The sequence below is a fragment of the Caretta caretta genome, chromosome 3 (genome assembly GCF_965140235.1).
Source record: "Caretta caretta isolate rCarCar2 chromosome 3, rCarCar1.hap1, whole genome shotgun sequence".
Taxonomy (NCBI): domain Eukaryota; kingdom Metazoa; phylum Chordata; order Testudines; family Cheloniidae; genus Caretta; species Caretta caretta.
The window spans coordinates 30,351,292-30,369,494 of record NC_134208.1 but is presented as its reverse complement, the minus strand read 5'-3'; the positions used below and the strand labels follow the sequence as shown (position 1 = coordinate 30,369,494).

At 39.4% G+C, this 18,203-nt stretch overlaps 1 long non-coding RNA gene across 3 annotated transcripts in view; it reads right to left on the bottom strand.

Annotated features, from left to right (window-relative positions):
- LOC125634578 (uncharacterized) overlaps positions 1-18,203 on the bottom strand; it is a 275,616-nt gene that overhangs the window by 3,186 nt on the left and 254,227 nt on the right. For all 3 annotated transcript variants that reach the window (XR_012667554.1, XR_012667555.1, XR_007355964.2), the window contains one exon: positions 7,563-7,744. This is a non-coding gene — a long non-coding RNA (uncharacterized LOC125634578). The remainder of the gene's footprint in view (positions 1-7,562; positions 7,745-18,203) is intronic.

The window sequence follows — 18,203 nt, the reverse complement described above, 5'->3', positions numbered from 1 at the left end:
ACAGTGGCACAGAAGTAAGGGTAGCAATACTGAGACCCCCCAACAATAACCTTGAAATGCCCCCCCCACACACAGCTCCCTTTGGGTCAGGACCCCAATAGTTATAACACCGTGAAATTTCAGATTTAAATATCTAAAATCGTGAAATTTATTATTTTTAAAATCCTATGGCCATGAAATTGACCAAAATGGACCGTGAATTTGGTAGGGCTCTAATCATAACCCTAATTTGGTGCAAACACCAAGCGTTTCCCAGATTGACTGTGGTGTAAACCTAATTTTGATCCAGATCCAAACACTTGTCCCATCTCTAGTCACTACTAGGAAGATTTGCAAAAATCTAGATTTTTGTCATTTCATCTTATTACACATTATTATATTCACCGAAAGCACAATCCTTATTTGTGAGGCTTATTTTACAGTGGGAGAGGGTTGATTTTCTATAGAGGGCTTTGATATCTGCTTCACATAACAAAAACTAATTCATTCAACAAAAGAGTTCTACACTTACATAGTTGACAGTTATATCATATCACTCAAATTGATTTTTCAGAACATCTAGAAGTCAGGAATGGAAAACCTAGCTCTTATATAGTGGTTTTCATTCACAGAGTTGGAACAGTTTCCATATACTCACCACAATGTTGGTTACTCTGCTACCTTATCTGGTTTACTAAGAAAGCATTGCAGTTATGATTGTTCACCTTAATGAAGTTAAGTAAATATACCTGCAAAATTCCTTGCACTGAATTGTGAACTCTTAAGAAAAATCTAATAAATCACAGAGGATTTATTGTGGTTTTTATGTACATAAATCTCAATTTGGAATGCAATTTTATTACATTTATTCAAATTCCATTTCAATAAATGGAAAGTATTTTCCAAAATCATTTTCACCTTTCATGAGTCTAATAAATTGACTTTTCATGCCTTTAATAAAAAAAAAGGATTCCCATCCAAGACATCATTTACAATTGAGATGGCTATATTTTGAATCTTAGAAAACATTTACAGTATATAATTTATATTAATGAGCAAGAAATTGCATGCTACGCTTTTTACTATGTCATTTCTAATGCTCAAACATAGCAGGATGATATCTCTCAGCCTGAAGAATCACTCGGCTTGTAGGCAAAAATGATTTAATAGTGTATCATACTTTGTGCTGGCCATATTTTACTCTCTTAAAATGTGTGTATAGTGAAACAAGACAGAACTACTAAGAAACTCAGTAGAAAGCATGTTTTTTTCTAAATGGGACAGCTTACAACTAATACCAAGTTAAAAAGAAATTAATGGTTATTTTATCATCATTAACATATATGCACTTTCCATGCAAGTTTTATTTATAACCTGTACTTGTTACCTTTAAAAGATCCATTTGGGTTTGGTCAGTCTTTTATCATTATCTGTATATTTATTTTGTTCAGATTCCAAAAATGGTAGGCATATATTCACTCTGTACTGAGTGTGCCTGGATTTACTTCCTCAGGACATCACATTCAGGGCACAGCAAAGGGTTGGGCAAAAGCCTTGATACTAAACAGGGTCCCAGCTGTAAAGCTTGGATCCTATTGTGGCTTGGAAGCGGACCAAAGTTTCTGAGAAGTTGGGCTCTACAGTTTGGTTTGGCTCATTATAGAGCTATGGATCCTTCATGAATCCAGATCAAAGTACATTCAGATCAGGCTCATCTGTACTTTAAGTACACTCCCACCAAATCATAACAGCGAATTCTCAATAACTGCTTTGGAGAGGCGAGGGCATGTTTATTTTACCATTGTCCATGATAAATCCTGGTCAAAGATGACAGCAAACCCACACCTTTCAATGCCTAGAGCTCTCGTCTGCTAAAGAAAAATGAAAAAGCCTTCTGACTATTGACGTGACATAAAATGACAATTCTTATGTAAACTGAGGTATCTGGGACTCTACAACAGGAAGCGGTAAAAATAGCTGCACATTTTACTCAGCAACAAACAGACCTCTGAATCACTTCTGAAACAGACACTATAATAAAATAAAATTTTTAATTTGATACTGTTTTAATCTTATTCATAAAATGTAGGTCTCCTCCTCCCCTTGTGGCAAGGTAATTTGGACAGTGTGTAAATAACAGTAATTAACCATCTGCTTACATTGTCACCGAGCACTGAGGTGCTCTTTCTCCTACTCAATGCAATGAAATTAGATCAGGAAATTAACTCATGTCGTTGGAACAAATGAGAAAATATTTAAGTGCTAAAGAAATTCTAAGCATATATATATACAAAGACACACACATACACAAACACACTAAATATCCAATACTCTGTCATGGTAATTCAATTCACAGTATTTCACATGGAAAACGCCGAGTAAAGCAATTCTTTCTATAAAAAGAGATGAACATTAAAATCATTGTGTTAAACAAGGCACAATGAGCAAAGAATAGGTTCTCCTCCTGGAAGAGCTGGTTGGGACTTCTTTAAAAATTAAACTGCAACTTTTCAAAGGATGGAATTTCTGTCCAAAACAAGAGAGAAAAAGAGAGACATGCCCCTGGATGACCTGTAGCCTATTCCCCCACAGACTGCATCCCCTCCATGGCCTACTCTCCAGCTCATATCCCACTCAGATCCAAATCTGAGGGAGAATTTTATCTATCAAATCACTCAAATGGGTCGACTTTACAGTAGCACCTGACAGTCTTTGTATTTAGCCTCACAGACCCTTTTGAGGTAGGAAGTAGGGCTGTCAATTAATTGCAGTTAACTCAAGTGATTAACTCCAAAAAAATTAACTCAGTTAAAAAAATTAATCATGTTTAATCACAGTTTTAATTACACTACAATAAGAGAATACCAATTGAAATGTATTATAAATATGTTTGATGTTTTTTAACATTTTCAAATATATTGATTTCAATTACAATACAGAATACAAAGTGTACAATGCTCACTTTATATTATTTTTATTACAAATATTTGCACTGTAAAAAAAACCAAAAGAATGGTATTTTTCAATTCACCTCATACAAGTACCATAGTGCAATCTCTTTAGTGAAAGTGTGACTTACAAATGTAGATTATTTTGTTACATAACTGCACTCCAAAACAAAACAATGTAAAACTTTAGAGCCTACAAGTCCACCCAGTCCTACTTCCTGAACAGCCAATCGCTAAGACAAACAAGTTTGTTTACATTTACAGGCTATAATGCTGCCTGCTTCTTTACAATGTCATCTGAAAGTTAGAACAGGCATTCACATGACAGTGTTGTAATCGGCATTGCAAATATGTTAAACATTCTGCTAAACAGATATGCTAAACATTCGTATGTCCCTTCATGCTTTGGCCACCATTCCAGAGGCCATGCTTCTATGTTTCTGCCATCAGTAAATATACATTTTTGAAATGCTCTAAACCTATTGTGATTGTGTGTGTGCATGAGCATACTTAAGATTTAATTTAAAAAGTAGTTTAAGTTGAAAGCACTCTGGTTTATATCAGTTATATATCAGACGGATGAGCAGTGCCCCCACTGATTTATTCCTGACACTGCCTGGAGAAAAACAGTTAAGTTACCACTCTTTTGGGTTCTGAAAACCCTAGGTAACAAGCGTACAATAAAAATGTGAGTATTGTAGACATGGAAAATGGGGTCCACTTACTACTATTATTCATATAGTGTCCAAGAGTGTGCTAGATACTTTACACATACAAACACATGAGCGGGGTGTGGGATCTATTGTGTATACCTAACCGTAAATAAAGTTTCTTCCATTGGCAAAGGGAATGATGCAAAAACGTAATCAGTCTTTTCTATTTCCAACAGCTAGACTGTGACTACGTGCAACCCTAAGCAAGGTTTAGGGTGTAAGCCGTGCCATCCGCGGAATAGCATCCCTGAGCCACAATGTCCCTCTTGCATCCTGCTTGTTCTCAGGTGCAAGGGGATAGGCCTTTATTGCCATCCGCTACCCGTAATAAATTCTTACCCCACTCCACACTGGCCACCCAAGGCTACTCATTGTCTGCCCTGCCTCTAACACTCCTCATGGACCTGCTCTGGGAAGGAGTAGGCATCTGCTCAGCCCTATTTACTCCTGGACCCCAGGACCCAAAGATTGAGTCCTACATGTAAGGGCATGTGTATGTGTGTGTGGGGGGGAGGGGCTTCTTACTCCTTTGCAGGGGTGCATAGGCTCAGTCTAACCCTAAATCTTATTATTCTTTCCCCCTCCACAATATTTCATTAGCAGCAGATTATTTTGACTTTAAAAGAACCCAAGGAAATCATTTATAAATGATTAGCTGTACTTTATAACAAACTGTTTACGAGTGAGAAGTGACTCATGGAATAAATTATATTTCATCTGATTAACCCATCTTTTTTGCTCTGCTTATAGCCTGAAGCAGTCTATTCCACTGGCACACTGCAGAGGAAGCAATGCTTTCCCCATTTTAGAGGGACCACGGAGAATGTGAATTGTCTTGTTACAAGACCAAAATTAATGCAGTGCTGCCAATCGACCTTCTCAGGACACCTGCTCCTCATAGTGTGCAGCAACACACTAGAAAGTTATTCCAACAAATGGAAAGCGCTCAGGACTCCGAGCTCACTTTCTCCTGAGAAAATTAGGGGATGTAAGCACAAATTCAGTATAGAAAGCAGTTACCCTTGGAATATTGTAGATAAAGAAAACATATGGTGGGTGATAACTCAGTTCTTCACCATTACCACACCAGAAGCTACAGGAAGGATGGTCTTTGATTGATGCACAGGACTGGGAGTGAATTTATTCAGACCCTGCTACAGACTTCTTACCTGACCTCAGGCAAGATCTCTAATCTTTGTGCCTTCATGTCTCCATGTACAAAATCCCCAGATTGCTAAAGGCATTTAGATTTTGTTTTGTTCAGCATTGTAGGGCCTAAGTTATGGTGATGGCGAAGTCCCATTTTCAAACGTGGCATAGATACTGACTTCTAATAAAACTCAGGTAACCTTAATTCTGGCATTTTCTAACTTTTGAGTGCTGGAATTGAAACCTTAATAACGTTATTTTAATGTCCACTTACGTGCATAGCTCTAGAAATACAAAGCATACTATTAACTTGCTTTCATGGTTTTGACTCTGGGCTGCAGAAAATTCTTTTACATTTGATGCTGATTTGCCACTAGCTTCTAATGGGACTTAGCTGAAGGAAGCCTTATTTTTCTCTTTGAACCTGGAGAGTCCAATTTTCAAAACTTTAGTGCCTTACATTAGGTTACTATATGGGAATTTGAAAATTCTGGTGCCTGAGAGTTGGGCACCTCAATCCTATTGAAATTCAGTGAGACATGGGCACCTAATTTCCTTAAACTCCTTAAAAAATCCCAACCCATAAGTCAGTATTTGGGTACATATATTTAGTTGCCTAAGTAAATATTCAGGTAATCCAGTATAGATTTTTGTGCCGAACCTTAAGCAACCCCATTTGAAAATGGTGTCCTGGATAAACCATACCATCTAAGCACCTGAATTAAGTCTGTAGGACCAGCTGCATCAGTCATAGCCAAGGCTTTGTTTCAAAACTATTTTCTAGTTATCTTCAGTTCTACTATAAATTATGACTCCAGTGAAGACAACTCCTATGAAAATATCTCCTATTATGCTGCAGAGTTAGGTCTGGTCAGCTAAGGTAGCAGTGACAAAGATCTGTTCACATTGCAGAGGATATGGATGATCCTTCATGTTTCCAAGAATGCAGATCTCAGATGCACTTACAGTAGCTTTAATCATTTTTGAGGAAGGAGACATAGCAAAAGCTAGAGGCTGGGGGAACAGTTTGTGTGACTGGTTGGATCACAGAAACCCTCTGGGAGCTGCCAACTGATATGCCAAGACTACTTCTGCCCCTGCTTTCCCTGCCAGCCTGGGACCCCAGCACCCTGTCTTGCTGAGCCAGACATGTCAGTCTACTCCAACACAGACCCAGAGTCTGAACCATGTGCCCCAGATCTGCAGGCTTGACTGAAAGCAACTTAAGAAGTGTTCCTGTCTTTAACACTCAGATGCCCAACTCCCAATGGGGTCCAAACCCCAAACAAATCTGTTTTACCTTGTATAAAGCTTATACAGGGTAAACTCATAAACTGTTCGCCCTCTATAACACTGATAGAGAGATATGCACAGCTGTTTGCCTTCCCCCCGCCACGTATTAATACATACTCTGAGTTAATTAATAAGTAAAAAGTTATTTTATTAAATACAGAAAGTAGGATTTAAGTGGTTCCAAGTAGTAACAGACAGAACAAAGTGAATTACCAAGCAAAATAAAACAAAACACGCAAGTCTAAGCCTAGTACAGTAATAAAACTGAATACAGATAAAATCTCACCCTCAGAGATGTTTCAATAAGTTTCTTTCACAGACTGGATGCCTTCCTAGTCTGGGCACAATCATTTCATCTGGTACAGCCCTTGTTCCAGCTCAGGTGGTAGCTAGGGGATTTCTCATGATGGCCGCCCCCTTTGTTCTGTTCCACCCACTTATATATCTTTTGCATAAGGTGGGAATCCTTTGTCCCTCTGGGTTCCCACCCTCCTTCTCAATGGAAAAGCACCAGGTTAAAGATGGATTCCAGTTCAGGTGACATGATCACAAGACTTCATTACCCACTTGCCACCCACAGGTACAGAGGAAGACTTACAAGTAAAACAGAGTGGTAGCCATGTTAGTCTGTATCAGCAAAAAGAATAAGGAGTACTTGTGGCACCTTAGTGACTAACAAATTTATTTGAGCATAAGCTTTCGTGGGCTAAACCGCACTTCATCAGATGCATGCAGTGGAAAATATGGTAGGAAGATATATATACACACAGAGAACATGAAAAAAATGGGTGTTGCCATACACACTATAACGAGAGTGATCAATTAAGGTGAGCTATTATCAGCAGGAGAAAAAAAACCTTTTGTAGTGATAATCAGGATGGCCCATTTCCGACAGTTGACAAGAAGGTGTGAGTAAAAGTAGGGGTGTGTGTGGGGGAAATAAGCATGAAGAAATAGTTTTAATTTGTGTAATGACCCATCCACTCCCAGTCTTTATTCAAGCCTAATTTAATGGTGTCCAGTTTTCAAATTAATTCCAACTCAGCAGTCTCTCGTTGGAGTCTGTTTTTGAAATTTTTTTGTTGTAATATTGCAACTTTTAGGTCTGTAATCAAGTGACCAGGGAGATTGAAGTGTTCTCTGACTGGTTTTTGAATGTTATAATTTCTGATGTCTGATTTGTAGGTCCATTTATTCTTTTACATAGAGACTGTCTGGTTTGGCCAATGTACATGGCAGAGGGGCACTGCTGGCACATGATGGCATATCACATTGGTAGATGTGCAGGTGAACGAGCCTCCGATAGTGTGGCTGATGTGATTAGGTCCTATGATGGTGTCCCCTGAATAGATATGTGGACAGAGTAGGCAATGGGCTTTGTTGCAAGGATAGGTTCGTGGGTTAGTGTTTTGGTTATGTGGTGTGTGGTGGCTGGTGAGTATTTGCTTCAGATTAGGGCTGTCTGTAAGCAAGGACTGACCTGTCTCCCAAGATCTGTGAGAGTGAGGAATTGTCCTTCACGATAGGTTGTAGATCCTTGATGATGCACTGGAGAGGTTTTAGTTGGGGGCTGAAGGTGACGGCTAGTGGCGTTCTGTTACTTTCTTTGTTGGGCCTGTCCTGTAGTAGGTGACTTCTGGGTACTCTTCTGGCTCTTTCAATCTGTAAAACAGAGCCATCTACAGGTAATTGTGCTGGTTAATGGGAGCCATTAAGATTACAAACCACCATTAATGGCCCACACTTTGCATTACTATAATAGGATCTCAGAGTTATATTTCATATTTCTAGTTTCAGACACAAAAGTGATACATTTATACAAATAGGATGACCACACTCAGTAGGTTATAAGCTTTGTAATGATACCTAACAAGAGACCTTTTGCCTGAAGCATATTCCAATTACATTATATTCACACTCATTAGCATATTTTTATAAAGTCATATAGAGTGCAACTTCACAGTTTGTCAATATTATCTCTAATAGGAACAGATCCTTGTCACTGCCACTCAAGTTAAAAATAAAAAGATACTTCTGCAGTGTTATAGGAGATACTTTTGTTTGTTTCAGAGTAGCAGCCATGTTAGTCTGTATTTGCAAAAAGAAAAGGAGTACTTGTGGCACCTTAGAGACTAACCCATTTATTTGAGCATAAGCTTTCTTGAGCTACAGCTCACTTCATCAGATGCATTCAGTGGAAAATACAGTGGGGAGATTTATATACACAGAGAAAATGAAACAATGGGTGTTACCATACACACTGTAAGGAGAGTGATCACTTAAGATGAGCTAATACCAGCAGGAGAGCGGGGGTGGGGGTGGGGAGGAGAAAACCTTTTGTAGTGATAATCAAGGTGGGCCATTTCCACGGTTGACAAGAATGTCTGAGGAACAGTGGGGGGGGGGGGGAGAGGGGAATAAACATGGGGCAATAGTTTTACTTTGTTTAATGACCCATCCACTCTCAGTCTCTATTCAAGCCATTGTTTCATTTTCTCTGTGTATATAAATCTCCGCACTGCATTTTCCACTGAATGCAACCGATGAAGTGAGCTGTAGCTCATGAAAACTTATGCTCAAATACTTTTGTTTGTGTTACCCAATTCATACTATTCCACTTCCTTACACATATAAAACCACAGGAAATTTTATGGACAAAGCAGCTTATCTATGTCAGTCTTCTCCTATAGGCTGCACACAACACAATATTTTCCCACTTGTCCATTGCTTCCGCATTTCTAGGTTCTGTTGTTCGGGCAGGTCATCAATCAGATATGACCTTCCTTCCTCTCCCAGGCTCCTAGTTGTCTAGTGTCTTTTACTTATAGGTATATTACTTCTATTTAGACTGCACACAATTTGAGACAATGGACAGTTTTCTTATATGGTTGATCAAAACCGGATTCTGGATCCAGATCCAAATTTTGCAAGTGGGTCCATGTGACCCTTGGAAGTCCAGAGGAGTAGGAAGAGAGGCCTATTGCTGTGGGCTGTGCTTGCACGTATTGACTGTCAATGGTATTTTTGTGCCCAACTCCCATAGCTCTTTTGAAAATCCCAGTTCAAATCAAGACAAAGGGTGAGAGAAAAGTACCATTACCCCCATTTTACATATGGCGATCCCAGGCACAGAGATTGAGTGAGTTGTCCAAGGGGACAGAGGAGGTCTGTGGTAGACTTGGGAATTGAACCCAGATCTACTGAGTCCCAGTCCACTCATGTAAACATTGATGCACAATAATTTGGCTAGTTCATGTTTATGTTGAAAGAATTCTGCAAGCTGTAAAATGTGTTCATTTTCATTGCACTTGAACTTAACTCACAAATCTAAACAAACAAACAAAAAAAGGCAGACTTCCACCAATTTTAAAAAACCCAAGGAGTTAAGCATCAAGGGTGGGTTTGGATCTCGGATACAGAAGCAGTTGTGATAATTGTTTAGCTGGCTATATATGTTTATCTTGGTGAGTCAAATGCTGTCTCACATCGTCCAGCAGCTGATTAAACATGTTTGTTCAGCATAATTAAGGAAGCACTCTTTGGGTGACCCCATCATGCTGGATTTCCTCAATTATTCCCATACCACATTTCTTCATTAATAGATTCTTGAGATTTGTCCTGAGTTTATTTCTTCAGAATCACTGGTCTTCATTTCACCTGCAAATCAATTTGTATTAGAATGGCCATTAGCTTTGCCATTTCCAATTCTATATACTGCCCTTTGTACTGAACTATCTGTCATCCTATATAAAACATCATTTATAGGATATTTGCTGGAAGTTAACTTTTTAAATAAAGCTGAACTAATTCAAAATGTTTCTACCACTGGATTCTCAAATATTAGCTGCTTTGAGTCAGATAATTAGGATCCAATAAGTAAGCCTGGCCAGATTAAGAAATTGCCCAAACTTTTGTTCATCCCTTGAACCAAACCAAATTAGAACTTTAAAGATTTGCTATCTAGTTGACTATGTTCCCTCTTTGGTAGAGGAGATTCTCTATGCCAGGTCCAGCTGCATGTGCGCTCTCTGACCTGGAGCTTTCCTGATAGGTGTGTGTCAAGGTTCCTTCCCCACTCTGAACTCTAGGGTACAGATGTGGGGACCTGCACGAAAGACCCCCTAAGCTTATTCTTACTAGCTTAGGTTAAAAACTTCCTCAAGGTACAAACTTTGCCTTGTCCTTGAACTCTATGCTGCCACCACCAAGCGTGTGAAACAAAGAACAAGGAAAGAGCCCACTTGGAGATGTCTTCCCCCCAAAATATCCCCCCAAACCCTACACCCCCTTTCCTGGGGAAGGCTTGATAAAAATCCTCACCAATTTGCATAGGTGAACACAGACCCAAACCCTTGGATCTTAAGAGCGATGAAAAAGCAATCAGGATCTTAAAAGAAGAATTTTAATTAAAGAAAAAGTAAAAGAATCACCTCTGTAAAGTCAGGCTGGTAAATACCTTACAGGGTAATCAGATTCAAAACATAGAGAATCCTTCTAGGCAAAATCTTAAGTTACAAAAAGACACAAAAACAGGAATATACATTCTATTCAGCACAGCATATTTAGCAGCCATTTAAACAAAAGGAAATCTAACGCATTTCTAGCTAGATTACTTACTAACAAGTTCTAATACTCCATTCCTGTTCTGTTCCCGGCAAAAACATCACACAGACAGACAGGCCCTTTGTTTCCCCACACCCCCCTCCCCAGCTTTGAAAGTATCTTGTCTCATCATTGGTCATTTTGGTCAGATGCCAGCAAGGTTATCCTAGCTTCTTAACCCTTTACAGGTGAAAGGGTTTTGCCTCTGGCCAGGAGGGATTTTATAGTTCTGTATACAGAAAGGTGGTGACCCTTCCCTTTATATTTATGACAGTGTGTTTAAACATGCAGAGCATATCCTGAAAACCCCAAATCACATACTCTGTGGGAGTTCCAAATTGCTCTAGTAAATCACTAAACAAAGCATCAAACCAGGTGTTCAGATATCATGGTGATGGGCGTAGAAGCAGAAGCTGGATAGATAGATCATGTAAACTGTGCAGCTAGAGGCTCCAAAACAGTTTTCTTCTGCAGAAGAGAAAAAAATATATAAAAACCTCCTCTCTGAACACTGCCAGTGAAGGGAAGGGAAGACCCTCTCTGACGAATCCTCCCAGTAAGGTGGATGGGAAATGAAGACAATGGAGAATTCCCTTGTGACTGATGCTGGTCTGCTAAACATGAAAAAGCTTACAATCTACAGATAAGACACCAAAGGGTGTATTATGATGCCCATTTTATAGATTTAAAACAGGGTTAGAGATTAAGTGATTTGCCCATGGTTTCACAGGTAGTCTGTGGCAGAGGCCTAGACATCCTGCATCCCAGTCACTGGGTTATCCAATAAGCTACCCTTTCCTTCCTCATTTTTCACATATGTAAAAGTGGTTGGATTTCTTAGATATGTAAAACAGGTTTTCATGGGGGCTCAGCATGTCCACAGGGGTCTTCCCCATTTGACCAGTGTGGGGTTGATACATCCCGTCACACAGTCATCAAGATTCCCTGCTGAGTCAAGCTATTACAAGCAGGAACTCTGCTCTGCCTCACCTAAGGGTCCAAACAAGCAGTCTATATAAAGAGCTAAGCCTGGTGGCGAGTGGGAGACAGGGGTAGGGGAACCCGGGCCCACCCTAATCCACCAGGTTCCAACCCAGGGCCCTATGAAACCAGTAAACTCCCTATTAAGGTTTCAAGCCTTGGCTCCTAATGCATTTCCTGCATCACTTCCTACCATAAAGCCCATCTCAAGCACCTCCTTGGCTGGCAGCGGCTTGGCATCCCTGTCAGTTTCCACAGTCAGCTGGTCCTCAGCAGCATAGTCAGGCTCCACAGCCTCAGCAGTCTGGAGGTTGGTGGTTCTTTCTGCAGGATCCTGCAGCACATAGCCTTCCTTCTTCTCAGCCAGCCCCAACTGAGCTGACCTGCCTTCTTTTATCTGTTGCCTCCACCTGGAGCAGGTGCAGCAGAGGCGAGGGGACATGGTCTTTTGGGCCCCCAGTGATCGGTCAGTTTCCATTTGCCCAGTGTGGGATCGATACACCCCATCACACAGATAGAAACTCAACCATCTGTTAGCATGTCTACCTGATTAGATCCCAGGGAGATTCTTGGATCCCATGGTAATGGACAAAGTATGAGAGGCTAGAGAGATACAGACACAATTTACCTTTCATAACCCTGTAAACACAACACTACCAGCTGTCTCATCATCTCCTCTGTCTCATGTAACTTTAGTTTCATTCTTACCATGTTCTACCCTATAATAGTTTGTGCTACCAATCCTCATGCTCTAAGGTTTTCTGTAATTTCAAATGGATTCAGGTTAGTGCAGATTACAACGCAACTGGAATGAAACTGCTCCCATTTTAGATTGCTGCCTTAGCTGTTCAAATTAAGATAACTTTAAATAGAGTTTTGGAAGAATGCCTGGCAAATTTTCTTTTTTCAGTTCAGTTGCTATCATTTGCTTTCTGTGAGGCTCAATCAATGCTTTCTGTGAGGCTCACAGGGTGCCACTCAATCTCATCTGTAATTTGGTTTGCAATACAATACAAATTCTGGAAGCCTATTTAGGTAAATACATTTGTTGTCTGTTGAATGGATGAATGTAGGTGCCCTTTCATACAATTTTTTGCATGTCCGCTGTTTAATATAGAAATAGATCCGCCATTTCCAAGGTCTACTTTATCCCCTTTTATTTATACCTTTGTCACTATTTCCACTGGAGAAGAAATTGACTTGAGACATGGAGAAGTATACCCAAATTTCCCAATTTGTAACAAACACTACACTAATTGAAGTGGTGTGAAGTTTAATTCACTAAAATAATAGAATCTAGAAATGGAAGAGACCTGTTATGTCACCAAGTCCATCTCACTGCCAGTGTACAATATTTCCCTCATTTTGTAGAGCATTGTCCAGCCTCATTGTTAATCTCAGGCATGGGGTTTCTACCACTTCTCTTGGGCATCAAGTCAGCATATTTATGCAGATATTCAGCATAAGTGTTCACTACCTTAATGTCCTCGGATTATTATTACTTTTACCTTTATGAACCACACTAGATAATTCCTTTCCAGCACTGGCATTTGCTTCCTTACACATCTGTTATCATGCCTACCTGCTGTTGCATGAGTAATGATTTACCTATTAAGCCCTTACTATCTTTTCTCGGAAATCAGTTTTCAAGCCATTAATCATTGTATTGCTCTTCTCCAAACACTCTCTGTAAATGTCTTTTTGGAAATGTGCTGCTAAGAACGGAACACAATTCCAGAAGCCCAGAGAGGAACTGTGGGCCTCAGCCAAAGCCAATGGAAGAATTCCCAGATATGTCTGATTTCTTTGGTTCTAATAACGCTGCTCTGGGCAATGCAGCCCAAAATTAATTTTGCTTCTCTTTTGCACTGCTCCCACTTTGCCAATGTAAGCCTAATTTTGTCGATACCACCCCTATCTCTCTTGGAACGTGATTTATTGTTAGGGCACTCAGAGCTTTTGTATGAGCCACTTCAACGTTAAATCAACATAACCAGTTATTTCTCAGCTTCTGCCCTCCCATTAAGTACAATCATCTCAAAATAGTCCACATACACCCCCCCACAGTTGTTGGTTTGCATTTTCCAAGGTGAACTTTATTTTGTAACTTTCTGTCCATATCTCTAACCTGTCTCCTTGTATTATTTCTCTCCTTGATGGTATTTTCTAATTTAGTATCAGTGTGGATTAGTCCCTCTCCCAGATCATTAAGATGTTAAATAAATAGGACTCAACCTAGCACTACATTGCAAGGGCAAGCAATACAAACACACTACTTCAAACCATCAATGTCCTTCTAACAGAGTCTTCACTTGGAACAGAAGGACCATAGGGATGAAATGGAAAGTTTCCATGTTCAGTCATTAGCCTTGCTGCTGAGACATCAACAACATTGCCCACTATAGCAATGTCTCTCTCTCCTCCCCACCACATCTGATCAACTTGTCCACTAGGAACTGCACTGAGGCCACTAAACCCATATTATGTAAGCCAACAAAGACACCAGATGGTAACAATTTATATCAACACCAACCTCAGCTGGATTAGAACCAGCCACCTTTTGGGGACAAACTTGATATTTTATTGCCAATCTCATGAGCAAGCCAAGCTCCCTTCTTCTTCGTTTTATTGTCCCCTGTACTCACTGTGTACCAGAGGTCCTCCCTTTTCCCTTGAGGCATCCTGTGATCTATTACTCAGTATTTTCTAGTGGACTCCTTAGCCATTTGGGCATTTAATTAGTTAAGAGTTTTGTTATATTTACACTGAAATTTTGCAGTTGTTATTTATGGCATAAATAATGTGATCTTTGAACAAGTGAAAATGCCATTGCTTTTTGTTCATTACATTTTTGCTTGCGGTTAGTTAAGACTACATTGGATCTTTTCTTGTATTACCATTTCATCCCAAGCTGATTGAAGTACTTTGTCCTCCTCACAGAGTACAGTATAGATAATCTAATGGCAATGAGCTTAATCCAGTCAATGCCCCCTGACTAAAAGTACATTACCTTATAAAAACTGAATTTAGTGCTAGTGCAGAAGAGCAGCCAAGAGATAGAAGTCCTCTTTTAATTCACAGGAAGGGTACAACCTGGGCACCAGGAATACAAGCAACCCTGTCAAGGGACCACCTCTGAGAGTGGGAGAGTTTTGTTCTGTTTTCATGCTTGTTTCAGTCCGTGACTTCACTGCCATCAGGGAGCACCAAATGTGGAGGTGTTATCTCTTTGGTGTTGATCCCAGTCCACCAGAAATGTGACTGAGACAGCCAACTCATTTCATGTTGGTTTCACATAAGGAGATCAAAGGAAGATACAAGAATATCTAATTTAGCTTCACAATAAAAGTATATTCATGTCGCAGATGAGCAGAGAAAGGCATGTAATGGTTAAGAGAGTACAGCTGGTAAAAACTAAAAATATAAAACCATTTTCCTCAAAAACAAAATTTTCCTTCCCCCCCTTTTTCAGAAAGCAGTAGAAATGTAAGGACATTTTATGAAAATTTAGTAACGATATGGATCCATTTTTGTCAAACTCCATAATTTGCAGAAAATTTTTATTAAAGTTTTGACATTTGAAAAAAGAAACACTGACCTGCTCTACCAGAGAAATGGAGCAGACCCCCCCACAAACTGGTGGTTATTCGTCCATAAGATATACCAGCCAGTAACAAAAGTAAACTTCTGTGTCACCACACTGGTTTAACAAGAAGTCAGAAATGCAGTCTCCTTAGGTATCCCAGCCCTTGTTTCACCACCCAGACACTAGACTTAATGATGAGTGGTTATTTAAAACCAATTTAATCAAACAAAGGGTTCTTCTAATCTCAAGAGATCAGCCACACAGCCAGGTCAATACAGAACTCTGATCTTACCCAATAATTATGCTGTTGCCAATCTAAAGGTTTATTTATAAAAGAAAAGAAAGAGGAGAGAGATAAAATGGTCAAGGAAAACAAATGCATACACTCTTTGTAAATATAAATACGTACACTCATTCAGGTTTGAAGCAGTGATATTACAGACTGCTGGCTTGTAAAGTCTCTGATAACTTCCAAAAGATTGGAAGGTCCTCAGTCCCATGATTGGACTGCTCCTTTTAGTGTAAGTCCAAAGTCCAGAGACCAGATCAGGAAAGAGGCAAAATGGAGATGCTTCCAGGGCCTTTTATGCTTTCTTCCTTGTGGAGTGAATGCTCTCAGTCTTAGTTTGTGGAAAATTACAGGCACAAGATGGAGCCCAGGGTTTCATAAGCCAGTCACATGCCCTTGCATGCTTTGATGAATCATAGGAGTAGCCATTTACCCATATTCTAGCTAAATGTCCACAGGAAGGCCCATGGTGGGGCGGGGGGGGAGGGAATGAGGGGGGGGAACAGACGGACGGGACAAGCTTCTTCCGTGGCTCATTGTAAGAGGTAAGTATTCCTTAATGGGCCATCAACTCGAATAGTTCATTCACAATGTGCTGGCCAGACTGGATGTAAATTACTTGTGGCCAGGAGCAAATATTTGAAATACTGGTACATAATCAATATTCATAACTTTAGATACAAAGATGATACGACCACGGAAACGGGATAGTCATACTTGGTAGATTGTAACTTTTGCATTGACACCTTACATGACATACTTTCTACAAGATTTGTTGCAATTGTATAAAGGTGGCAATATTAATGATGAAGTGAGCTGTAGCTCATGAAAGCTTATGCTCAAATAAATTTGCTAGTCTCTAAGGTGCCACAAGTACTCCTTTTCTTTTTGCGGATACAGACTAACACAGCTGCTACTCTGACACCTAATATTAATGATATGACTGGTCATGTTTCAATCATACAGCGTCACACCCCTACAACAGGATCAGCTTTGATTGCTACCCAACTGGGATGGAATCACATTGCTAATGCAGAGGGAAAGTTTTCAAAAGCACCCTGAAGAATGGTATAGAACACTGATCTGATGATACCAAGTGTTATAAAGCACTGATGAAAAAAATCCCATAAAAGTTTCATTTTGTTTTGAATTTCAGTCCCAGTAAAAATGTTTTGTTCTAGGTGTTCTTGATCTCATAAAAGATAATGTCATTTGTCCCTTAAAGGGAAATATGTAACATCTTTCACTGCAATATTTTTCAGTTACACATCAAAACAATATGGCTTGATAGCACCAGAGACTGTTATTCCAAAGACATTGGAGGCCTAAACACAGATTCATTAAGAAACAAACAGATTTTTTCAGGGAAGAGGACACAGTGACTAAGTAGCCTTCAGGTCTCACAGGCAACCCAGGTAATGGTAATCCGGATTTTTTTAAACCTCATCTCTGTTTAATATTAGCATGTGTGTTGTGTCAAACTCTTCTAAAAGTTTTGCCGCATACTGTGGCTGCATTATACTAGTACACATTTTACAATATCCCTATTTTGGGCAAGCAGGATTTGTGAAGCTCATCTGTAAGGCTACAAACATGAGGGTAGTTGTTCTTAAAATTCTGATATAGAGCCACTGAAAGTTTGTTAAATATTTTTAGGAGTTGTCAAATGTATGTTAAATTCATATACTGCATATTTCAGACACCCAAATGATTTGCATTTAACACAGTTTAGGTCACGGAGCACATGCTAGTTATCACTGGCATTTCCTCTGGGGGCTTTGATGTTATTCTCCCTCTTTCTTAATACATTCCACTGGGATTCTCTTTCTTGCCACTCTAACTGCGATTATCCCGGAGACTTTGTGAAAGAACTGCACAATCATTAGTACAGAATTCACATTGGAGAACAAATGTCATTTTATTTCACTAGAGATTATCTAGTCACTGAATATTTATCATGGCCCAGACCCATATTTTAATTGAAAACTATAATTAACCTCCTCTTGTTGTCTCCCTTTAATCTTTGGAGATTTATATCTACTCATATTTTGGTGTTTTATCAGGAAGAAAAGTTAAGATCTGTTATTTCTTATTTTGTAATATTTTTACTAATCCTGACTATATTTTGTCAAAGAATCAGCCTTATAAACAAGTACATTATTTATGTCAGTCTGAAATATTAAACCCAACTTTTAGCCTTGACGAACTTATTCTGCATTATTCATTTTGTTTTTCTGGGATCTATTTTCTGTCCACAAGCAATTCCTGAATTCCTTCTCTGTGGCTCAAATTTATAGTTTCAGTTCTGCCTTTCAGAAAACGAACCACTATGCAGGGACCAACATTACTAATACGTTTCTCTTTTTCAAGGTGTCAACAATAGATAGTGTACGTAGTTACAAATAAATGTTTACCACTAAGTCCGACAAACATGTCATAGCCCTAGCACAACATTTTGACATTAATAGATGTTGGAGGTGCCACATGATGGTTCTGAATGGGATAAGGACATGGTTTGGTGACCTGTAGGTGGTCTAGCCTATTGACATTTTACATGTTGTATGGACAGCACTATATCCCTTCTCAAAGCCTGATCCAACTCCCATTGACTTTAATATGTAATTCTTTCACTAAATTGTGTAAGGCCTGAAAGCTTCCCATTG